Source organism: Sturnus vulgaris, chromosome 2 (genome assembly GCF_052056855.1).
Source record: "Sturnus vulgaris isolate bStuVul1 chromosome 2, bStuVul1.hap1, whole genome shotgun sequence".
Classification (NCBI taxonomy): Eukaryota; Metazoa; Chordata; class Aves; order Passeriformes; family Sturnidae; genus Sturnus; species Sturnus vulgaris.
In genome coordinates, this window is record NC_142244.1 from 81655295 (window position 1) to 81678345 (window position 23051).

At 36.4% G+C, this 23051-nt stretch overlaps 1 protein-coding gene across 3 annotated transcripts in view; it reads right to left on the reverse strand.

Moving 5' to 3' along the window:
* The window catches only part of FGF14 (fibroblast growth factor 14), a 382190-nt gene that overhangs the window by 159478 nt on the left and 199661 nt on the right, over positions 1–23051 (reverse strand). The window contains exon 2 of one of the 3 annotated variants that reach the window (XM_088159884.1): positions 2460–2499. The exons of the other annotated variants lie outside the window; for them this stretch is intronic. The gene's annotated coding sequence lies outside the window, so the exon portion shown is untranslated. The remainder of the gene's footprint in view (positions 1–2459; positions 2500–23051) is intronic. 3 annotated transcript variants of the gene reach the window in all.

Genomic DNA, 23051 nt, shown 5'->3' on the forward strand with positions numbered 1-23051 from the left:
CCCGCTGCTGGCCAAGGCTGAGCCCATCAGGAATGATAGTAATGCATCTGTGATAAGATATTTAAGAAAGGAAAAAAATATTGTGCAGATGTAGTTGCTCTCTGAGAAGAGAGAATGAAAGTAACAGCCCTGCAAACACCAAGGTCGGTGAAGAAGGAGGGGCAGGAGATGCTCCCGGTGCCAGAGCTGAGATTCCCGTGTAGCCCATGGTGCAGCCCATGGTGAGGCAGATGTGCCCTTGGAGGTCAGTGGCAGTGCAGAGATCCACCTGCAGCCCGTGGAGAAGCCCACACTAAGCAGTGGATGCCTGAGAGGAGGCTGTGAACCCATGAGAAGCCTGTGCTGGAGCAGGGTCCTGGCAGGGACCTGCAGACCCATGGAGAGAGAAGCCCATGTTGGAGCAGGTTTCCTGCTAGGACTTGTTACCCTGCAGAGGACCCATGCTGAGACAGCCTGTTCCTGAAGGACTGCACCCTATGGAAGAGTGATCCACGTTTGAGCAGCTCATGGAAAACTGTTGGCTGTGGGACAGACTCATTTGGAGAAGTTTGTGGAGAACTGCTTCTTGTAGGAGGAGCCCCACACTGGAGCAGGGGAAGGACTCCTCTCCCGGAGCAGTGGCAGGAACAACCTGTGATGAACTGACCATAACCCCCATTCCCCATCTCCCTGCACTGCTGCAGGGTAGGAAGTAGAGCTGGGAAGGAGGGAGGCATGGGAGGAATGTGATTTTTAAGATTTCTTTTACTTCTCATTATCCTGCTCTGATTTTGTTAGTAATAAATTCAATTAATATTCCCAAATCTCTTTTGTCTGTGATAGTATTTGGGGAGTCCTAAACTCATGGACCTCTTGTTATATTTTCTCTCCCATGTCCAGTTGTGGAGAGGAGTGATGGGGAGGGTTTGCTGGATGCCCAGCCTCCAGCCAGGGTCAGCCTACTAAATTCCTCTTAAATGGACCAAGCACAGAGAGATCACATAAAATCCCTTGGTTTCTAGTAGAAAGAAAAGAATTATCTTGATCACAGGCATTGTGTCAGTCCATAAACAATAACAACATGCTGAGGATTAAAGTAATCCACTATAACATGTTTTTCTAACAGGAAAAAAATTCTATTTTACTGACTATCAGACAGATAAAATTGATTCTACCTTTTCCATTTAGTTTTTTGACACACAATCTGTGCAGATCAGGTAATGTACAGGATCTGCTCCCTTATGTGCTGTTACCAAGAGAAGTTCAGATTCAGTATGCTGTTGAGAATTTACTGTGTTCTGAAATGGAAAAGCTTTCCTATCATCATGGCAAATACAAATGCAGCTCTTGTTTCCTAATTATCACAGCTATTCAGACCTTGAACATATGACTTGTTTTTGCTGTAGCTGTACTCTGCAGATCTTAGGGATGTCATAGAAACTAGGAATGATTCACTGAGAAGACATGTTCCTTCTCAGTCAATAGTGAACCAACAATCCAGAACAACACAAAGGAAAATTGGTCTAGGGAAGATAGTATCTTCCTTGAAACAAGTTTTTGACACATCATTTGCTTTTCTCTATTCCTTTTGATAACTAACTTCAATAAAGCATTTTCCCCATATTATTTTTTTTTTTTTGATACAGCTCTGGTGTTCTATGTAGCTCTCTGATAAACAACTTGTACCTTTTTAACAAGAGGGCAGAAAGAAATGAGAACTTAATGACAGACAAAATCTCACCGAAACCCACACCAAATGACAATGACTTATGAATAACTTCTGCATTTTTGAGTGAAATGTTCAAACACTACACAACATAGTACTTTTTAAAATACTCTCCTACCCTTAGAAATAATACAGTTTCTCTGTCTATTAGCAATCTTCTCCTTTATTTAACAAAACAAATCCCCTTTACCTCTAGATAATCTGTATTATGCCTAGCTGAGTACCATCTCCCTGTGTCATTCAAACTATGATTCTGCTACTGAAATTTACGTTTACAACAAACTTGAACGAGAAAATCAGGCAGTTCTCTATGAGCTCTATAGCATTAGCTTTTCAAAAAGACAGCACCATCTATGCATGTAGCTAATTTTAATTTGAACAGGATGATTACTCTTTCCCCATTACAGCTGTTTTCTCCAAAATCTCCAAATACAGTAGCCTAGTAGTAGTTAAATCTTTTTAAAGATACTGGAGGACTAGAAGACTTCTTGTATTGCAATTTGCTATAGAACCGGGTCAGTTTTAGTTCAGTAAATTTATGTCCAAGAGTAAGCACAGTCAGATTCATTACCTTTGTGTTTCACTGGAATTCTTTCTTAAAATGCTGCAGGCATTTAACTAACAAAAACCGGGAAGATGTGTTTTTATAAAAAAACAGCAAATAGCAGTACAAGGTATCACCATGTGATTGAGAAAATTCTGCGTTAAGATTGGGAAGTAGGCAGAGACAAAGGAGAAAGGGAAAATTACATACCACTATTTCTGTTTGTTGTAGTCCTCCCTCTTCTTCCACCCTACAAAAGAAGATCCCATACAGCAAGCGTTATCTACCTACTAGGAAGCAGGAAGCAAAAAGACTGTCAATCACAGGGGTATTACATACAGAAAACTTCTACCCTTTCTCCCCTTTGCAGTCCATAAAAAAATATGAAAAATTTTGTAGAATAAGGAAATACACTATTACGGAGAAAGTCAGCATAGTGTAAAAAGGGGAAAGAGGGAGGAAGATAGGATGGCAGAAAACAAGACTATGACAAAGACAATTACTAATATGTAATTTAGACCTTTGAAAATTTCTGTGTCCTCCCGTCCTACAAAAAAAGATTCCATATAACAATCAGAAGTGGTAAGAAATGAAACTGGGAGACAGGATCGTTTAAATTGCCAGCCTGAAGAATTCTTCAATCAAATTATGTCTTAAGCACCAAGTCTTGATAACAACAGTGGCAAGAACTGTATGAAGGATCAAATCTCAGCTTTGCATTAACAAAATATTGCTACCTCAGTCTTCGGTCCTGAAGATTAAAATGCTTCCAATGGGCTACTTATGAACAGGTACATACCAGAGATTTTCTGTACCCAATTGAGTATCTTCATAGCACTGCTTATTTCTAGCATTACTAAAAGCTTCCTTTCTCACAGAATGAAACAGACCTCTTCCTCAAATGAGTGTGATCTAGGCCAAGGGCGATGCAAGTACAGTACATCTGATGGCTCTTAAGGAACCAAGAGGTATAGCAGTTCATGTGTAATGCTGATAATTGAAGGAGGAAAACACACACAGTTCATCTGGAAGTAGTTAGTTCAGAAAAGTAATTAATTCTGACTCCAGTGGCTGTTTGTGTAAAAAGAAATTATAGAGCTCAAAGAAACTTCTTAAAGTTGAATATTTTGGAATATCCATATTTTGAAATAAGGAATATCCTTTCTTACTGTCAAAGCTGTATCTTGAATACAGCAGGCACAGAAACTTATTGAGCATTGAAAAGTGTTTTTTGATGATCTTACTGGACAGAGGAATTAATACCCAATCAGAGATCATTTGATAACAAGGCCATCCTAAAATAAGATCTTAACAGATGTAAAACAGCATCAATGCTTAAAAATATAAAGAGAAACCGATATTGCAACTATAAGACAAGTAGGATATAATTATTACCAGAATTCTCAGTATCCAGGGTTCCAACAGTAGGTAAGTGAAGAAGAATGAAAGAATATTTGTTGAAATACATCTGCTTCTACAGTGTGTTATGGCACTGCTTTTATATACATTTAAGTAGGCAATAAAGCCAAAAGAGGAGGAGAGGGCAAATTAGATGCTCGTGCAATCACTGGTCAAATATTACAACAGGACAAGTTTTAGAAAGGAAGTTTCCTGACATGTTAAATAAATGCATCTTCTACCTGCTAGTTCTGGATCATAAATTACCTGGTTTTAAGAAAATCAGAAACCATATCACTTCCCATAGGAGTTACAGTTCATTCACTAAGCTATAGAAATTGGAATATAGTTAAGCTGTATATTTTGAAATGTTACAGAACTGGGAACCTTGCAGACTTTAGAGAGTGATCTTTTATAAAAATTTTACCTACATAAGATACAAAGATTCGAACATAAAAAATTAAAATTCTTCAACTCCTTACAAAATCTGCTTTAGAACAATATAATTAAGTCATGGGGGTAGACAGAGTAAGAGGGAACAGCAGTATGATGGAAGAAGCAAAATCTAAGAAAAGAAAAAAATAAGCTGGTTTTTCTTAATAGTAAATCCAACAGAAGAAAACCTTGAGGCTGATTGAAGATTAAATAACCAAATCCAAAAAAAAATCAACTCAGAATCAGAGAAACTGTGAGAAAATAGAAAGGTACTGTATTTCCTGGAGAACAGAGGAATTAAACTAGAAAGAAAAAGAAATTACACATTTGCCTTATTGTAGCTACAAAATTGTGGTAGGATGGATTATAAGAGAATAGAGATAGTGCTGAAGCCCCTGATAAATTGCAGCTGAACTAATTACCAAAGAGTTAGAACATCCTTGCCCCTTAATAGGTCACAGCTATCTCCAATAAGGATGGGTGTTATAAAAGAGTGGATTAGCTGGCTGCGAGTCAGTTAGAGTTTGCTGGCTTTGCTGTGAGGAGGGAGGCTCAGGCAGTTGTGCAAGGGACTGAATGGAGTTAGCCAGTCCTGCAGAAGGAAGAGCAAGGAGAGAAGGAATCAGCATTGCATGGAGCTGCCTGTGGGAAGGTTGCAGAAAGAAAGGTATGAATGTTTTTGATATAATAAGAGACTGATGCTTGCATCAGTTGTCAGTCTACCATCACAAAATAATCATAGACTTCTATTATTGTGTAGCAAAGTTGCTGGTAACAGTCAAAACTGGAAAGCTACAGGTCACAAGAGAACAAAAGAATGAAGCACTACTAGCTGATGCACTGGGTTAGGAAATACAAGGCAAACTGGGTCCTATAGGTGTTCCAAGTGGCAGGCAGATGCTATAGCTGCCATAATACCCAGCAGTTTCTGGCTGCCCAAATATGCTATTTATGTCTGCTTTACCTGAACCAGAGCCATCAACCACGATTAAATAATCTTTTTAAAAGGGCAGGCAAACAAAGGAAATGGCTTTAAACCAGCAGGTTTAAATTTCATGTTAGGAAGAAATTTTTTACAGTGAGAGTGGTGAGGTGCTGGAATGAGTTGCCCAGAGAATTTGAAGATGCCTCATTCCAGGCAGTATTCAAGGCCAAGCTGCATGAGGCTTTGAGCAACCTAGTCTAGCAGAAAATGTTCCTGCTGGTGGTAGCAGAGTTGGAACAAAAGAATCTTTAAGCTCCCTTCTGACACAAACTACTCTGTTAATCTGATTCTATGATGGTACTGATTGCTACACCAATCTGGTGGTCACAAGACCTCTGCCCTTGCATCTACAGAATTTTCTTCCAGAGAAGAAAGGCAGAAGTTCCAGTAACAAATGGGAATGAAACCCAAAGTATGGAGTTGCACTTCTGACTTTTTGTCTGTGGAAGTGGTTTTGACCCTACAGGCTCCTGGAGTTCCAGTCAAGTCCTGCTTATACACGTCAGCCACTGAAGACAGATGATAGCAGGCTTGGATTTCCCATGGGAGTTACAGCTTTGCTCCTTCAAACACTTTTTATTCAGCAGCAATATCCTCATAGACCCAGCAGTCATATTGCATCATCTTTATATGCAGTTTGCTGTCAGATACACTGCCTGTTCAGATTAATTGGAGTAAAGCCTGCATGGAGTACATAGTACAGAATACCCAAGGAGGCCCGAATTTGACAGCACAGAGCTGTTAATATGAGCATAATGCTCTTAGGCCTGTGAACTCTCTGCACTTAGAAATCTTCATTCCAAATAGCATGCATGATTTTCTCACTAGAAAGATGTTAATGGCCATGAAAACACAGAGCACATTGAGATGTTCTTCACTTGTGGTATCTGGGAGACCCTTTGGAATGAAAAGTTAGCCAAAAAATATACAAGTAATTCCTACACTGCAAAATTTGTACTTTAGCAAAAATCATCAAAACTTTGATTTTAATTAAGCATATTTTAATTGATATGAAATATGGGATTTCTTATCTTTTCTCCTTCAGAAAAAAATGCCTGATCTTAAGCAGCTTTACTGACACTGCAGAAGTTTCATGAATTGCAATTATTTCCTCATACAAAAGAAATTGGAAATACCTGCTGAAACACTGTACTCAATGAAAATCTGAATTGGCCATTTTTTGGTGCTAAATATCATAACCTAAAGAGTTCTGAAAACTTATCTAGAAGTCTCTGAAAATACTTTTTTTTTCCCAGAAGAAAACTATCCTATTTGTAAATTCCCCTACCAATCTGCAAAGCAATTGTTTTTTTGATAAAGTGGTTTTTTTATCTGTATAAATTTAATTACTTGAAGAACAGGTTCCCACTGGTCTGCATAGCAGCCAGCCACACTGGTGGATCAGAAGCAGGCAGTATAGACACAAAAAAGCAAGGAATCTATTTCTGCAGGAGGGACAGTCTTTTCTAGGTGGGACATGCTCTGTTTAGCAAGTGGTGAATGTGCACAGAATAAAGAGCATGAAGTCAATGCCTATTTTAAAAAGAGGATGATTAAATAATAAGAACAGTTAGAAAAAGACCATCTTTTGGGTGGTGGAGATGAAGGACAGTTTTATCAATTGTAAAGAGCACATCAGCTGCCAGGATACTTGGAGGGGGGAGAAATACAAAGGAAAAGACCCAAGGATCATAAAAGGACCCAAAAAAAAAAAAAGCCCCTGACAGATCCTTTCATGACCACAAAAAAAAAAAAGAGGCAAAAATGGAAATTTCTTAAAAAATCAGAAAAGACACTGTGCTCAGCTATATCTGCAGCCTGAATTTTAGTATAAGTGAGACAAGAAGCATTCAAATACTGGAACTTCTGTTTTCCTTTATACTCTGTTTGGGAAAGGAGGAGAAAATATTTTGTAAAATAAAAAACAAAAAGAAAAAAATTACCAAAACCTAACCAATGAACCCTGGAACATTAAGAAGTAGAATGAGGAAATGAGACATCTACTACCAACTGCTCTGCCAGGATGTCAGTGATATTGGATTTTTCTGTGGCAACATGCAGTGCTCAGAGATAGAACAATGTAATTTCCACACTCCTAGAGGAGACGGGCAGCCTCTGACATGTGAGCCAATAATGTTGACAAAAGTCTGAATATGACTTTCTTTATTCCTCCTAGATGTCTTTGAGGCAGGTACAGGAAGAGATACACCTCGTGCCTGAGCACCCTGCTGTCCTTTGAAAGTCAAAACCGTGGGCTCAGAAGCACAAGTGTTAAGAGAGCCACTGGGCTAAGGTAGTGTGCAATTGAATTGTTTATTCCTCCCACTATTCAATTTTCTTTCTGTTTCCTCATTTCATATTGGTGGAGCTATATTGCTTGTTGTAAGGAAAGTTATTTTGTGGACCAAGGTAAGAAGCAACATATGAAAATAAAATTAAGACGATGTCTGAAAAATAGGAGAGAAATTTTATTTGGGTGATGTTCAGCTGTCTCTGAAAAATGAGCACAGAGAGAAGTATTACAATCACCACACAACAGCAACATCTTAGATGCTGGAGGTGTAAGGAAGGAAGAAAAGGGAGAAAATACATATTAGATGAGGAATATAGAGTCTGGCTCTCAGGCCTTTACTCCTATAATAATACTGCTCAGAAAGTTAAAAAAAAAATATATAAATCTACAATAATAGTAACATTTACTAAATGAAAGAGACCAAACATTTTTCAGATATGTTTCAGATGTAGACAGCCTTCATGAGGCAACACAATTGTGTTTCTCCAGTCTTCATTTTTTATTATCCTTTCAGTGAAAAATAAGGGTTAATGGATTTTAGACTGGGGATTTAATGTTTGGGCCAGTTAGGTTTCTGTACTCATTAGCTCACTATAAATGCACATATTGCTGCTTACAGTGAACTGTAGACATCTCATAATTTTTTTGAAAGGTAACTAACCTCCTCTGGCTCAACAACCCTCGTAGCACAACCAAAGTTATTGTGTATGCACATAACAGCTCAAAAATTGCTATATAAATAACAATTATTATCTAGTCACCACACTTAATCACCCACTGTACTGTGGACAGGCAATGGGTCAAACAAATACCAGCTGTAAAAATGCAGCCATATAATTAAATGAGTTAATTTAGTTTATAAATGAGCATCTTATGCTCTCTCAAGTTTGCCTCGTAAACAATTACAGTTTGATAATATCATGTCTATTGTTTTAAGCCATTTTTACATGAAGACAATTACAAGATTTCTTGGGGAAGAAAAGAAGATAGCACGAACTTCTAGGATATAAGCACTGCAGTTAAATGCAGGTCTTATGGGATATGGTTATGGGGACCGACAGAAAACCAGAAACTCAGAAAAGAAAATTACTCTTCTAGGCTCATACAATAAATACTAGAATAACACCATATTGCAACTAACCCCCATTATATTTCCTACACTGATGTTTTTAAGAGCTGCTTCAAGGAAGGATGTCATTCCCCAGTTGTACAAAAGCCAGAGCTTGGCAACCCAATTTGCTTGCTTTTACAGCACTCAGTGTATTTCTGAACTGGGACTGGGCTTTTGTGGTACTACTACAGTACAAGTAACATGTCTAACTACAGTCTTTGTGCAAAGTTCTTCAGTTGTGGCTCTTTGTCCTTCATTTATTTGGAAAGATTACTTGAGCTCTTAATTCTATATCAAGATAACAATTCTGATATTTTGACTTTCTGGCAATATAAACATTTTTTTGTGTGTGCTTGAGAATATGCAATGAATTATTAGCTTTCTAATGTAAAGCTGTAATCTAAGTGTGACTATGATAAAATAATTATAATGCCACGTCCAAATTTAAGTGAATAATATAAAATGGCCATCATAGACAAGAGAAAGACAAGAGAAAATCTTCTAGAGAAAAGATGCAAAAACTGCTATAAAATAGAAAATCAGGAACATGTGATGAGAAGATAAAAAGCTACATGCTGGTTTTATGTGAAAGTCAAAAGTGTTGATGACAAGATACCTAACCTGGAGGAGAAAGTCTTATTCTCAGCTACACAAGCTGAACCCCCATATGAACAGAGTGAGGACTTAAATTTGGAGGAAAGAAAAGAATTGGAGACAACAGAATAACAAAGTGTGTGTGGGGAGTGTGTGTGCATGCCTGTGTGTGTCAGGAGGAGAAGACAATTAGCAAATGAGGGAAGCAGGCATTTAAAAGAGCCGAAAATAGATTTCAGGGAACTATAATTAGTCTCAAAAAGAAGAAATACATGAAAGAAATATCCACATGGTAAGTAGAAAGCAGAGAAATAAATGACACCTCAACATCTTTCTCAGCTTTCTGTAGGTCTCACTAGCACACTATTCTGACTGCCTAAAATAGTTTTAAAAACCTATAAAAATGTACAACACATCAACATGTTTAGACACAATTAAATGCCTAAGGTTGTAGAACTGCATTTGAATACTGAGGTCTTTCTGTATGCTATGATAATTCACTCTAACATGTAAGAACTGGGCTGTTTTTTAACTTGTAACCCTAGAATGTGAACTGAGTTGACTAATGTCAGTTGCAGAAATGTTGATTATGTCCCCTCAGTACATTGCTTACTTACTTTTTCTTTAAAGTATATTATGTGCTGAAGTTATAAGAACACATTATGTTGGTCTGTAACAGCTTGAATCCAGGGTTGGCATTTTGTCCAGTCTGCATATCAGACAGCTGTTGAGTGGTACCTACATCAGCAATTATGATGGGTCCAACACATTGTGCACAATGACAAATGTCTGGTTTTTTTCCTAATCTATATTTTTTTTTAATTCTTTGTTCTTCTACTAAAAAAAACCTCAAAAATGAGCTCAGAAACTGTAAACTCCATGGAAAATTAAGTATTTATGAGCCTTTTGTACATTTTAAACCCCTTCTTTTTACACTAAGCATTACACTTTGTAAGTTGTTGTAACTTGCCACATAGACTAATGATTACAGACTATATTTGTGCACATTCACTCGGTACTGTTATAGTTCTCCAATAAGTGAATAAATGAATACTGCCCTATTTTTCTTAGTCTGAAAAAAAGCGCCATTAAGAAATTCTTTGTGCGTGATTTTTGTAATTGCCCAGCTTCCACTCAGGTACTGAAAAAAGATTTTCCAAAATTCTTAGCAACTGACATATTTAGCATATTAAAAAAAAAAAAAAAAGCTGATGTTTTATTTTGATAGCTATATAAGATTGGAGTGTTTTAGAAAAAGAAAAATCTAGTTTAGGAAACCTAATCTTCTTCCACTGACACCAAAAGAGCATCATAACAGTACTGTAATTAATTTAGACATGAAAAATATTTCCCGTATGATGTCCAGCTCTGCAAATATGACAGGTGAAAAAAAGATATAGCCTGCTACACACATTCTTCACTTTGTGAAATAATAAAGAAGGACAGTATAAGACTTAATCAAATTAAGATGCAAAGCAAGAACCTGCTCACCTAAATGTACTGAGAGCTTCTGAAATAGAAAGTATATTTACCAAGTGAATAGAGCGTGATAGCTCCTAATATATGCAAAAAAAAAAAAAATCAGCTGGGTTAAATATTTTATTACCCTAGTATGATGGAAGATTCTCTTCAAAGAAAAAAAGGTGTCCTTCAAAAGATTATAATTTAATCTGGCTGCATATCCGACTAGTGAATATTTCACGGAATATGTTTTGAATGGGTTTCCACCTCAAAGTTTCTCAAAATTTCTCAACAAGTAAGGCAAACATAACAGAATTTCATTTCATATCACTTAGCATAGTAATCATACACATGATAAACTTTCTGCAGCAAAACTGCCCAAAGACAGGCTATCCATGTTCTTACCTGTGAGCCTCCCTGACCTGTAACACTGCTCCTGCCAACCTGAGCGTCATTAAGCAATGGATAACATCTGTAAACACCTGGGAATGGCAGAGTTCAGCACTCCTCTGCGTGTGCAGGGTGTGCCTTCCCTCTCACTTCTCACACATGGACACTGTTTATATAACAGGGCACATGAGCAAAGAGCCAGGTGCTGTGTAGCAGCGTAGGAAATGGGAGTTGTCACATCCCGAGTTTCTGAAACCAGCAGTCTCTCCTACCAATCCACTGGTGGAGGTTCCTCAGAGGAACACAGGACAGACACGGGTAAGGATGACAGCAGTCTCCATTCTTGACTTCTGTCACCGCTGATAGTCAGGGAGATCCTAGGCCAAACTGCCCACAGCCTCCCCCATGTTTCTGCAGCAGACTGATATTCAAGTGGCCAGGGAGAAAATCTGTTCAAATGTTCTGATTTCTGATGTTATCCCAAGAACACTGTGGAATATTCTGACTGTGGCAAGGACTCAGAGCTGGATTTAATCCAGCATTATGCGATCACCAGAGAGGAAAATTAATCCCTGAACAAAGCAGTTCAAGGGGAGCAGCACTGGGTACTGCAAGGAAGAGGATACAGCATTTTGTAGCTGAAGGAGTCAAGGCCTGCAAATTGAAGAGTTCCCTGCAATATCTGTACAGCTCTTAGCACTTCTAAAGATGAGCTGTTGGGTCATCAATTTAAAGAAACCTCTGAGAGTCTTAGGGGATTTAGAAAACTACAACTTGTTCTTGTTCTGTTTTGCCATTTTCATCTCAAAAGATGTAAAGTAACTTGGAAAAAAAATTATACCGCCCAAAAAAGAGAAACAATTTAATAACATCAACATCTCTGTCTGGAATATTGTAGCTAAAAAATTGTAAGTCGAATGTCTTCCATTTTAGAGGTGATAGAAACATAAAAAGATTAAAATGTTGTAAATAAATACAGATGAACACTTACTTCTCTTCTTTGAGTGATCTGATTGTAGCCAATCAATCACATACACATATCCATTAGAACTAGGAACTTGTTTCTGTAGCATGAAGACAAACTAAATCCAACACTTAGGGGAAGAGTAATATCGACTCTGAAGTACAGCTGGGAACTTTAGCTAACATCTTAAATGCTAAATCTCACCACCACCCCCACCCCCTGCTGATGCAAAAGGAACCTCTTCTATACTTACACATATGCAAGCAGTTATAGTAGGATATAGGTTGCTGAAGGTTCAAATTACAAATCCTGCACAGATATCATGTATCATCACAGTTAACACCAAATTATTAGGAAAATCAAGCAGATAAGCACCAGACAATTATGAAAGAATTGCATCTAAATTTTAGGGTTTTGATCATCATATTTGACATCAAACTTCGATCAATAAATGAACTAGGGTTTTTTACCAACAGGATTACATCTTAATATCTTGCACAACAAGCCAGTTTCAGCACATTCTCATGATTTCAGCACTTTTAAAAATGCAGTGTAAAATATAGTTAAATTATTCTCTTGTAAACTACTATCTTTGGTTCTGGGGAACAGAAAGCTTCCAAATTCTACCCAGTTCAAAATTTTTCACTAAGTTTTGCACGAAAATAAGCTTTCCAAATCTTACTGGAATTTTTTCATACTACTGGGAAAGTCTTTGAATATATTAAAGAGTTTTACAAAAAAAATTAAAAAAAAAAAAAAAAACCGAGAGAGAAAAGCTATAAGATCTTTCACTTTCCAGAGAAAATATCCTTCTTAGCTGGCAGCAGGAAGAGTGACAAATAAGCTGTTCCTGAACTGAGACAAGAGGAAGTCAGCTGTTATTGACATAGAGGCATGATGCTGCCACACTTCAAGGAGACTCCATGTGCAAGAACACCAAACCTTCTGGACATGGTGTCCTCACATGGGACAAACTCAGCCTGCTGTGAAACTACCACATGTTAAGCCACTTGAAGCATGTGAATGCAACCTTTCCAGCCTCATAATGCTTCTTATATGGGATTTCTGAAGCAGAAATTCAGCAGCCTGTTAGATTTGTTTGTTTGTTTTTGGGTTTTTGTTTTGTTTTGGTTTGGTTTTTTGGGTTTTTTTTTGTTATTAGCAATTGGGAGAACTTGCTGTATTTGAAGAATTCAACTATTGGCCATGTTTCTCACTCTGCTAAGTATGGTTTACAGTTCAGTGCCAAGGAGCTTTCACAAAACGATTTCTTCTGTACATACACCTTCAGCTTTCATAACTGCTCTCTTCCTCACTTGGGGTCAAATTCATCTTAGCAAAATACTCAAAAAAATCTACCCAAATAAAGACTGGAAATGACTCCTCTTTATATTTTCATTTAGAGCACCTCTCAATCTCACTTCCTCAAAATCTCAACTAAACAAAACCTAAGAGATTGTATTATTTGTAAAATTCTTCCCATTGATTGAGGCTTAAAGATTTATTCTTTCTATGAAGAGCAAAAAGACAAAGTATTTAATGAAGCTTAAAAAATATGTAATTTTGTTATAGAGGGAATCAATTTACTGCAGAGTGAAAGTTACCTGAGTGTTATAAATTTACTATTATCAGAAGAAAGGGAGCAAAAATATTTAGCTATTCATTCTGGTCAATGCATGTGATAAAAACAAAACATGTCTACAGGTACGCTCTCTCCACTCACATGAAAAATAGCAACCAGGAGAAAATAAAAGAAATTAAAAATTTTCTCATAATAACATTTACCTTATATGCTATGAAGATATACAATTTGGTCAAATTCTGAAATGGACATTAAGTGTTGATCATCCAAAGTAATTTGAGAGAAAATACACAGGTAGCATGTCTGAAATTATGAGGAGGTAAGGGTCTAAGGGGTGCAACCAGTCACATATATTTCTGTACAGAAGCCACAACAAGCAGCACTCCTGAGCACTTTCCAAAATACAAAATGATAAAGTGCTATTAATCGGGTTAAATATTGCATCCCTGTAAATTCCTTAAAAGCCTTGCCTCCAAAATCAAGTATGAATCAACTGCCTTGCAGCTGGGGACATCGGTCTAAGAACCACCTTCAAAGCAAAAAATGTCTGAGTTCTCCTTCATCCTCCAGAGCCCCAGTAATTCTTTGTTCACATCTCCTTCACTCTCTTGATGCACCTGGCATTATCAGAAGGCTTAGCTCTCCCTGCAATTTGCCCTAATGGTACTTAGGGTCAGGTAAAACAGCAGCAAGAGGCACTAGGACAACAGAAATCAGACCCATCAGCGTCAGCCAAATCTGGGGTCTTGGACACGGCTATTATGCGCATCACTATCACGATTTTCCCCTTCTGCAGACATGCAGGAATAGCATCTTTGTTAACTAGTATTTGTAGATCACTGACAAATGGTACAAGATAAATGACATAATAAAACTCTTTACTCAGTTTTCACTGGTTTTTTTTTTTCTGATGGGGAGAGAGTATGACTGCTATAATTCTTGCTGTCTTCATAAACCTCTTCTCTTTAATCCTTCCATCCTTTTACAGCTTTTCCATCTTCTTGTTTAAGCTCACCAACCTATTTCTTATTCTCCTTTCTCCCCTCCCACAGATGTAGATTTTTTCAATCTTTAAATCTCTCCTAGAAACCAGAACTGGGAAGGCAAATCTGAAGATGCCCAGCAAGCTCTGTCAAAATAGTAGCACTAACTTGACAACTTTGGTCCACCAAAAGACTTCACAAACGACATTCATGCTCAAGCAAAATATTTAAGTTAGATATCATTGCAAAGACAACAGATATGCTCTTTGTTTTGGGCTGTAACCCTGTGTAGTACAATGAATTGGACCCTGAAGGTGAGAAGCCTGAATATTTGTATCTAATATAAATAAAATTAATTTGAGGCTTTATTTTTAAATTTAATCAATTGAAAGTTATCTACTCTTCCAGTAAACAAGGATTTGATTTTGTGAAAAATTTGACTCTTCAAAAGTATTTGAAGTTTTAAACATCCCTTCAGGATAAAATTACAACAGAATCAGCCGAAGAACATATGAATGTAGGTTATAGAAGAGCAAATGGATTGTGGAGAAAAAAGACCCCAACCTTTTAAATATTGGTCTAGTGATATTTTAGAACATCTTTCTCAGAAGAGTAGTGGGAGAGAAGAAAAAATATCAATTTCTGACACAGAAAAAATTAAAAATGGATAGCTGTGCTACCTGCAATAACAAGAGGGTGAAACTCTGAACAAGTTTCTCAGTCATTATATTTTTAAAGTCCTGATAATTATGACCAAAAATGATCTTCAGATCTGAGTAAAGTCAAAATAGTAAAATTTCACAAATAACATAGGAAACATAAAAAGATGAAAATTGTGGTAATTTTTTAAGATGAATGAGAAGGAAGAAAGTGCAGGAAGATAATTATAACAACGCTATTTGTTCCAGTTACTTGTATGCAGCAGGAACCTGAAAAGGCAGGAGGTTGATTATACTCTGTAAATAACATTTTCATGAGAACACCTCTGGTAAGTATAACAGATTCTCTGAAATTGCAACCATGATTTATTGCACCCATCTGTCCAGATACAGATATTAGATGCAATGTTTATGGAGAAAGCAACACATACTGAATTTAAACAGAAGTCTCAATGCCAATGGCAACATCAGAAATTCCCATGTGCAATTTTTTCTATATTTCTTCTAAGATTTTCCACCTTCAGTTTTGTGACTTGATATTATTATTATTAACATTAAAGTCTGAAACATTTCAAATGCATTCTGACATTTCAGAAAACCACAACAAGCAGCTATTCCCCACAGTGAGTGAAGGCACCATTGCACACAGCAGTAAATCACTGTTTGTCTTCCACAGTAAGTGCATCTTTTATACACGTTTTATGTGGGGTTTTGTAACATCATTCAGAAGAGCACTGTAAGCAATATTATAAATTCAGCACTGCCAGCATGGTGCTCACATTTTCACATTAACGGATGTTTTTGTCCCTGATAAGTAGAGATACGGTTTCTGATATCAGATAAACTTGGAAACACTAAAATAAAAGCCCTGTTGATAAAAGGATTTGGAATAAATCACTCTTATCTGGCCAGGGAAGTGGCAGCAATAGATTCAGGAGAATAGAAATGGTTGTTCTGTGCCCTCTCCAGCCTCCTCCTTGACTGCATCCACCCAGCTTTGTACGCCCCCCTCGCCTGGTGCCTCTGCTCGGGAAACAGGGAGAAGAAGACCACGTGCATGGAACAGCACACACATCATGATGGTGGGAAAACACAAACCATGTCACGAGCCAAATTTATCTATGTGGACATGCATGCCTGTGTATGCACTGATCTATGGAATTCATTGCCTTGCTGCATAGACAGGATGAGATTACAAGGAATAGATGTGAACTATCTAACACTGGAGTAAAAGTTGAGAGATGATGATTTACGTATTGAAGGGGATTAATCTTATTTAATAAAACTTTGGAACAACCTCAGAGCAAGTTATTTAACATAAATGATTGAGGATTTTTAGAAAAAAACTATAAAAAGCTTGTTAAAAACACTTGTGAATCTATTTTTGGTCATATAATTGAAATATTATGCAGTTAATCACTTAATTTAAACATATATAGTGCTGAATGAAGAAAAATTATGGTAATTCAAACTTGCATCTACTCATCTATATTCAATAATATGTGAAGAAAAAAGAGGAAGATCAGAGAAGTCTATCTCGTATAGGTCATACAGTCATGCAGCTACTGTGAGAAGCCCCAGGAAACACTTTTTAAACTTTGGAATAAAGCCTGATTTTGTTAATGAGAATTCAACGCTGTATATAAAACAGTCTTGTGCAGTTGTATCTGAAAAAAACATATTTTCAGGTATAAAGAAACAGAGAAAGGAAAGGATGAAAAGGTAGGAAAGAATGGTGCTAAACATAGTTAATGGCAAAAATCCCAAAAACCGTATATTTAGTAAGAGAGCCCAAACAAACCAATTTTGTGGGGTTTTTGCTAGTGTTAAAATAATATTATTTGTTTACATTTTGGAAATACCTATACATATTTTTATATGTCCTACAAATACAAATATCAATAAATACCACCATGAGACAGGTCCTCAAAATCAGGTTATTCTTGTTTTCTAAAGTTTTCTAGATTTTTGGCTCTTCAAAAATAGGCTTATGAGTGTTAATTACAAATGAGTATTTTGAAATTAAGAAAAAAGATTTTTACTGGCTGGTCTTAGTCAACGTGTAAGGGAAAGCACATTGTCCATTTGACACTTAAGGCATACAAATTATAATGGCCTTTTTATGCTGAAAATGTCATTTTGTTCTGGCAGTCCATGCTCTTGACAATGTATATGGCTGCTTGCACTAAAAATAACTCTTATATTTTCTTGTATTGTACCCCAACTGCTTTTTGGGAAAGTGAGAGGAAAAAGCACACACAAATAAATAAAATTAATTTAATCCAATTTTTTTTCCGGACTTGAAAGGTCCTTTCAGAAGGCTAGATGGATATAGCAGTCAACGAGCACATAAGAAAAGAGACCACAAAGGACATTCTGGATGTATCCCTTGTATTTTGACAAGTTCAACAGACAGGCTTGACAAGGGTTAGCAGAATGTAGCTACAACATTCAGCTGGACACTGAAAAAAGGTCTTGGATATTTTATAAATCACTATTATTTTATCTGCAGTAGATAAATATCTATGTGTATACAGATATATATCCATAGTATTATTAGAAACACAAAACGTTTGAGAAAGTTAGACTTTAATGGCTTGGGTTTGGGCTTTTTAAAGTGATAAAGTTTGAGCAACCTCATCTAGTGGAAGGTGTCCCTGCCCGCAGCAGTGGAGTTGGAATGAGATGATCTTTAAAGACTCTTCAAAATCACATCATTCTTTGATTTCCATGATTCTATGAATTCACATGTTTATACCCATAGAGAATCATATTTCACAAAAAAATTGTTGTTAATCCTCTGAGATGTAATAAACAAAGAAAAGAACACTATCTAGTGAAGACAAGCATTTGTAGAAAGGAACAAACCTTTCAGATGCTCTGTAATCTTAACATATATCTCTGTTTCATTTGTCAAATGACATATATATAACATAGAGGCATTGAGAATTTTTTTTATTAAAAAAAGCATTTTCAGCTAGTTTCTGTATGTACTTTTAGAAATTGCAAACTTTTCTGTCAACTGTTGGCTCATAAAAACAATTTTCAATATCCAATGGTTGGGCATTTTTTCCCATGAGGAAATCCCAAAATAGTGTAAATGTTAAAAAATTGAGGTTGTATTCCACTGAACATGCTTACAGCTTTATTCAATGCCTCATCTCCATTAACCTACTATGATTGAGGTGAGGTGTGTGCTGGGGAAAGCCAGCCATCAAAACAATGACATGAAGTAAACACACTCCATCTCCTCTGTGTTGCTTCACCATATTTTTATAATTTTCCACACTTGGTCCCACTCAACTGAATTTGCTCCAACAGTGGTATTATGGTTTTATCACTACAGCCAAAGTTTTAAATTCTTGTAGGTGATGTTGATTAAGAAGTGTAACTAAAACTAAAGGAATTGCCCAATAAGCTATTCTGGTTTTCTTCTAAATGCACTAGCAAAATAACAAACCTGTAAAACACCCTAAGGTAGACAATGAGTGTACCTTTTCAATTACATTTACAGAATGTTATGACACAAAAGAGAGCTCTGAGAAAGATTCAATAATCAGGAACAGAAGATAAATTATTGATACTACCATAAAACTGCAACAATCCTGATCAATACGTGCCATTCCTTTTCTGTTAAAAAAGAAATAGAATTCACCAGTACTCCTTTTTATTTACTTACAGTTGAAAAAATTTAATTTGGAAATAAAAACAAGGACCCCACACTATACTCATAAAATTCAGTAAATTATAAGATCAGCTATTTTCAGGTTATTAGGTAATATATAATACTTACTGCTAAATCATTTACAAATATTAAAAAAAATATTATTGGCTAGACAGTCTACATAAAACAATGACATTTAAAAATATATTGGGAAAAAAAACAAAACTAGATCATAAAAAGGCAAAATGGAATTTACCTTGTACAATCTTCTGTCTTCTTCCTGTATACAGATTAATTAATACAAATTCTGGTAATCTAGAAATTAATAGTTAATGCAAATTCTGGTAATCTAACTCATGCATCATTGGATTAACTTGGTTGCAAGCAATTCTATTTGCTTAACTTCATAGATTTTCAAGGTAAATCCAGTTCATCATAGTTATTTATTTCCATAATGCTTCATCCTTTTTTTTTTTTACTTCAGCTTGTGCTGAAACAAGAAATTAGAATAATAAGGCAATATACTGAGACAAGAAATACAATTGCTACTAGACCTCTGAGATATATCCTATTTAAAGACTTGAAACCATGCATCACTAATTATCACAAAAAGTTTTTCTTCCTGTTAACAAGAGAAAAATAAATGAGCTAGAGGAGCACTATCTGAAACAAGAATAATGCAAAGAACATCACGAAGGACATGAAATTAGAAGGCATAAGGCTCAGAGTTCGAGTCTCACTTTTCCATTCCTTACAAATTATTTGTAATTTTTAGGACTGATAAAGGAAAGGCTTGACAGGTTTGGGATGGGTAGGAAAAGAATCCCGCTGCTTTACAGAGATAATTCAGGTGAAGACAAATATATTCAGATTCCAGACAAAATAATGCAAATAATGGAGGCAATCTTTTTTGTTGTTATCTCTTCATTTAATCTAATTAAATTGGAAAAGGACGCTGAAGAAAATGCAAGAAAAGGCTGAAATGTGAAAAGAAAATATTCAAATGGAAATTATATGTGATTCATTTGGTTGTTTCTTTTTTCTGGTAATGAAGAACACTTATTACCTAAGTAGGAGGGTAAATCAGAGACTAACATCTTTCAAGACCTGGATTTAGTTTCTCCTTTAGATTAAATTAAGTCACAGGCTTTCTACAGTTCCCATGCTGAACTGCATTTAATACAGACAGGAATTTCTTGTTTTATTCATGTGCATGTTCATCTTTCATTATCATAGCTCCTCTTTCACAAATGCTAGGACAATTTTAAAATTCCCAGTTGGATAATTTACTGCATTTGTTATAACATACATGAGTAAAAAAAAAAGAATTAACAGACCAGAATGACTATGACCTTCTTTTAACAGTACTTATATTTCATTCCAGCTGCAAATGTCAAGGTTTTCATGAAACAACTTTAAAAAAAACAAAACCTATTTATAGGGAAAGGAAAAGGTGTGAAGATGGCTATGTCGGATTTTGGCTTCTTTGGCCTTTCTCTAAAGGTTACATATATCAGATTTGATGTTAAAATCAGTAAAGGGAGTTGATGTGGAACGAAAAATAATTAATAAAGACTTAAATGTTTATTTACCATAAATTGACTTGCAAAACACTAGTCTGCTATGACAAGTTTCCACTCCTTATTACTGTTTATTTAAACTATTTTAACTGCTGTTCAGAAATGTAAATTGAAATTAGAAGTTTTCTCCTATTACCTGTGTATTTCACTTAGTGGTCTAAAAGCAGCTATCAGCAAGTTCTTCATGAAGTTAAGGGTGATTTTGTCTTTTTAAAAATAAATTTTAAAAAACAGAAAGATATGGGGCATATGTCAAAATAATCATTTGCCAGATCTAAATATTTGGCTGGAATATATTTGTCATTTTTCATAAGATTTTTTTTTTTTTTTAATGGGAAGTAGAAAAAAAATGGGGAAAAAAGGAAGCCTGGAGAAGTAATATTTAACTTACATCCCCAGTAAGTGCAACACTTGGTATATGGAGACCCCGTATAAAATCCACTTGATGCCAAGGTTAGCCTTTTAACCTTGGTCTCCATACCCCAGAGAATTTTGATTACCAGGCTTTTTTTTGGTCCAATGACTAAATATAGTAAAACGGCAAACAAATTGCAGTTGGGTCTTGGCTGGATGATCAGCTATTCTGAGACATATGCACGTGCCTGTTAGCTCATCTCCAGTCATTCAGCTGTGCTGCAGAACAGAATGAATTTAAATTCTGACATGTCCTATGGACAGGGAAACCACCCCTCCCAACTGCTCCTACATACCACTTAAACTTCAAAGGATTTTACACCAAGGATGATCAGAGGACTGGGAAGCCTGCCATATGAGGAAAGGCTGAGAGAATTGGGGTTGCTCAGCCTTGAGAATGGAATGCTTAGGGGAGACCTCATTACCATGTTCCATTATTTAAAGGATGACTAAAAGGAAGGTGGAGATTCCCTTTTTGCAAGTAGTCACATGGAAAAGCTGACGGGGAATGGGTACAAATTACCCCTGGGGAGATTCGAATTGGACAGAAGAAGAACATTTTTGACATTCAGAAAAATCAGCCATTGGAACAGTTTCCCTAGGGAAGTGGTAGATTCCTCAGAACTGAGCACTTTTAAGATTTGCCTGGACAGGATCCTGGGCCATCTTGCCTAGACCGTGCTTTCACCAAGAATTTGGACCAGATGATCCTTCCAACCTGCTATTCTATGATACCATGATATCTTTTCTTTTACAAAGTAGCATTAAAAATGCCATGCATCATCCAATGGACAACAAAAAAAGTAACTTCTTTAAAGCGCATTCACTTAAACATACATCTAACTTCTTAATGTTTTAATTTTCAACAAATACATGTAATTAAAATTATTATAAAATAAGTAGGATGACTTTATTCAACAAAAGTCAAAGAATGATTCACCACAAAATTGTTTTCCATAGCAACTGCTGGAAAAAGTTGTTATTATTCATGCACTCTCATACATATGTGTAGAACTATAAAAGCAGAGCAAATATTTTATTATTTCTTAATGATGTAGCCAAAAATTTAGATTCCATGAAAGGAAAATGAATTTTAGGAAGATTTTCTTGGAATGGATACCTAGTTTTCTTTGTGTTTGGGGGGGCACAGTAGGGGAAAGGTTGGGTGGGGTTGGTCGAATATGATGCTTGCATTTTTTTATTTTTTTTTTAAGAAAATGCATTAGTCACATCCAGGATACAGTTAATACAGGAAAGGGAAAAAAAATTCCCAAACTTAGACATTGGTTGCTTCCATTCCGATAACACGTTCTGGATTTCAGGTAAAAGTTCAGAATATATTTTGTTGAAAAATAGTGGGAAATGCCAGAAAAAAACCCCAGCATTTGAATTGTTTTACCTAGATGTGTAGCATAAACTATGATCAGCATTGAAGGCAATACTACTGTCACTGAGGAGGATAAGAGTTTTCTGCAAACTCAGAAGTGCCACAGAAAACATCTAAAGAGAGCAAGTGCATGAGAACTCTGACACCAGCTGAAGCTGTGAGAGGACAGGCATGAAAGAAACAAAATCTCAGGGTCAAGCTCTTTGTCACTGAATTCTGTACATGAATCAAGGCATCAACAGACTTGAAAATTGATTTGACCAGCTCTCAGGCAAAATTTCTGAGTCAAATTATAAAAGTATACTGCCTCTAACTCAGGAAGTGCCTAAACTTTCTGTTAGTGTAAAAGTACTTTCTGGAAAAAGCATCCCTACAATGCTCAGTGTGTTCTTATTATTTTCCAATTATTTATTATTGAATGATGGCAAACAGAGCTGGATGAACCTTCGGTTGGAACAAGTAAATTGTAACATGCTACATATTGCTGCCTACATACCTGCCTTTAGATGGCCATATCAATATAATCAAGACAATCAATCCCAAAGAGTAAATTCCCATCTAGGAAAAAAGTGAGCACAGCTCTGGTCTCTGCAGAAGCCACCATTGTGGTTTATGGCATGAGCCTGGGTGCCATGTGTGGCAGCAGGGAAGCACAGAGGACCTCAGCCTGCCTCTCCCTCCTCCTCTCAGCACAAGTCTGAACCAGGAAGCACAAGGAGCACACACGAAGGACAATCATGCTCCCACAGTGTGCCAGCAATGAGCATCCTGCAGCTGATCATATGCCAGTATATTTTAAGGTCCGTCAGGAGCCTGTTTACAAGAAATATTTGCTTTAGAATAGCAAAAGTCAGTGTTGCTTTTAGTAAAACAGACCAAGTCAGCTCAATAGAAATAATCAA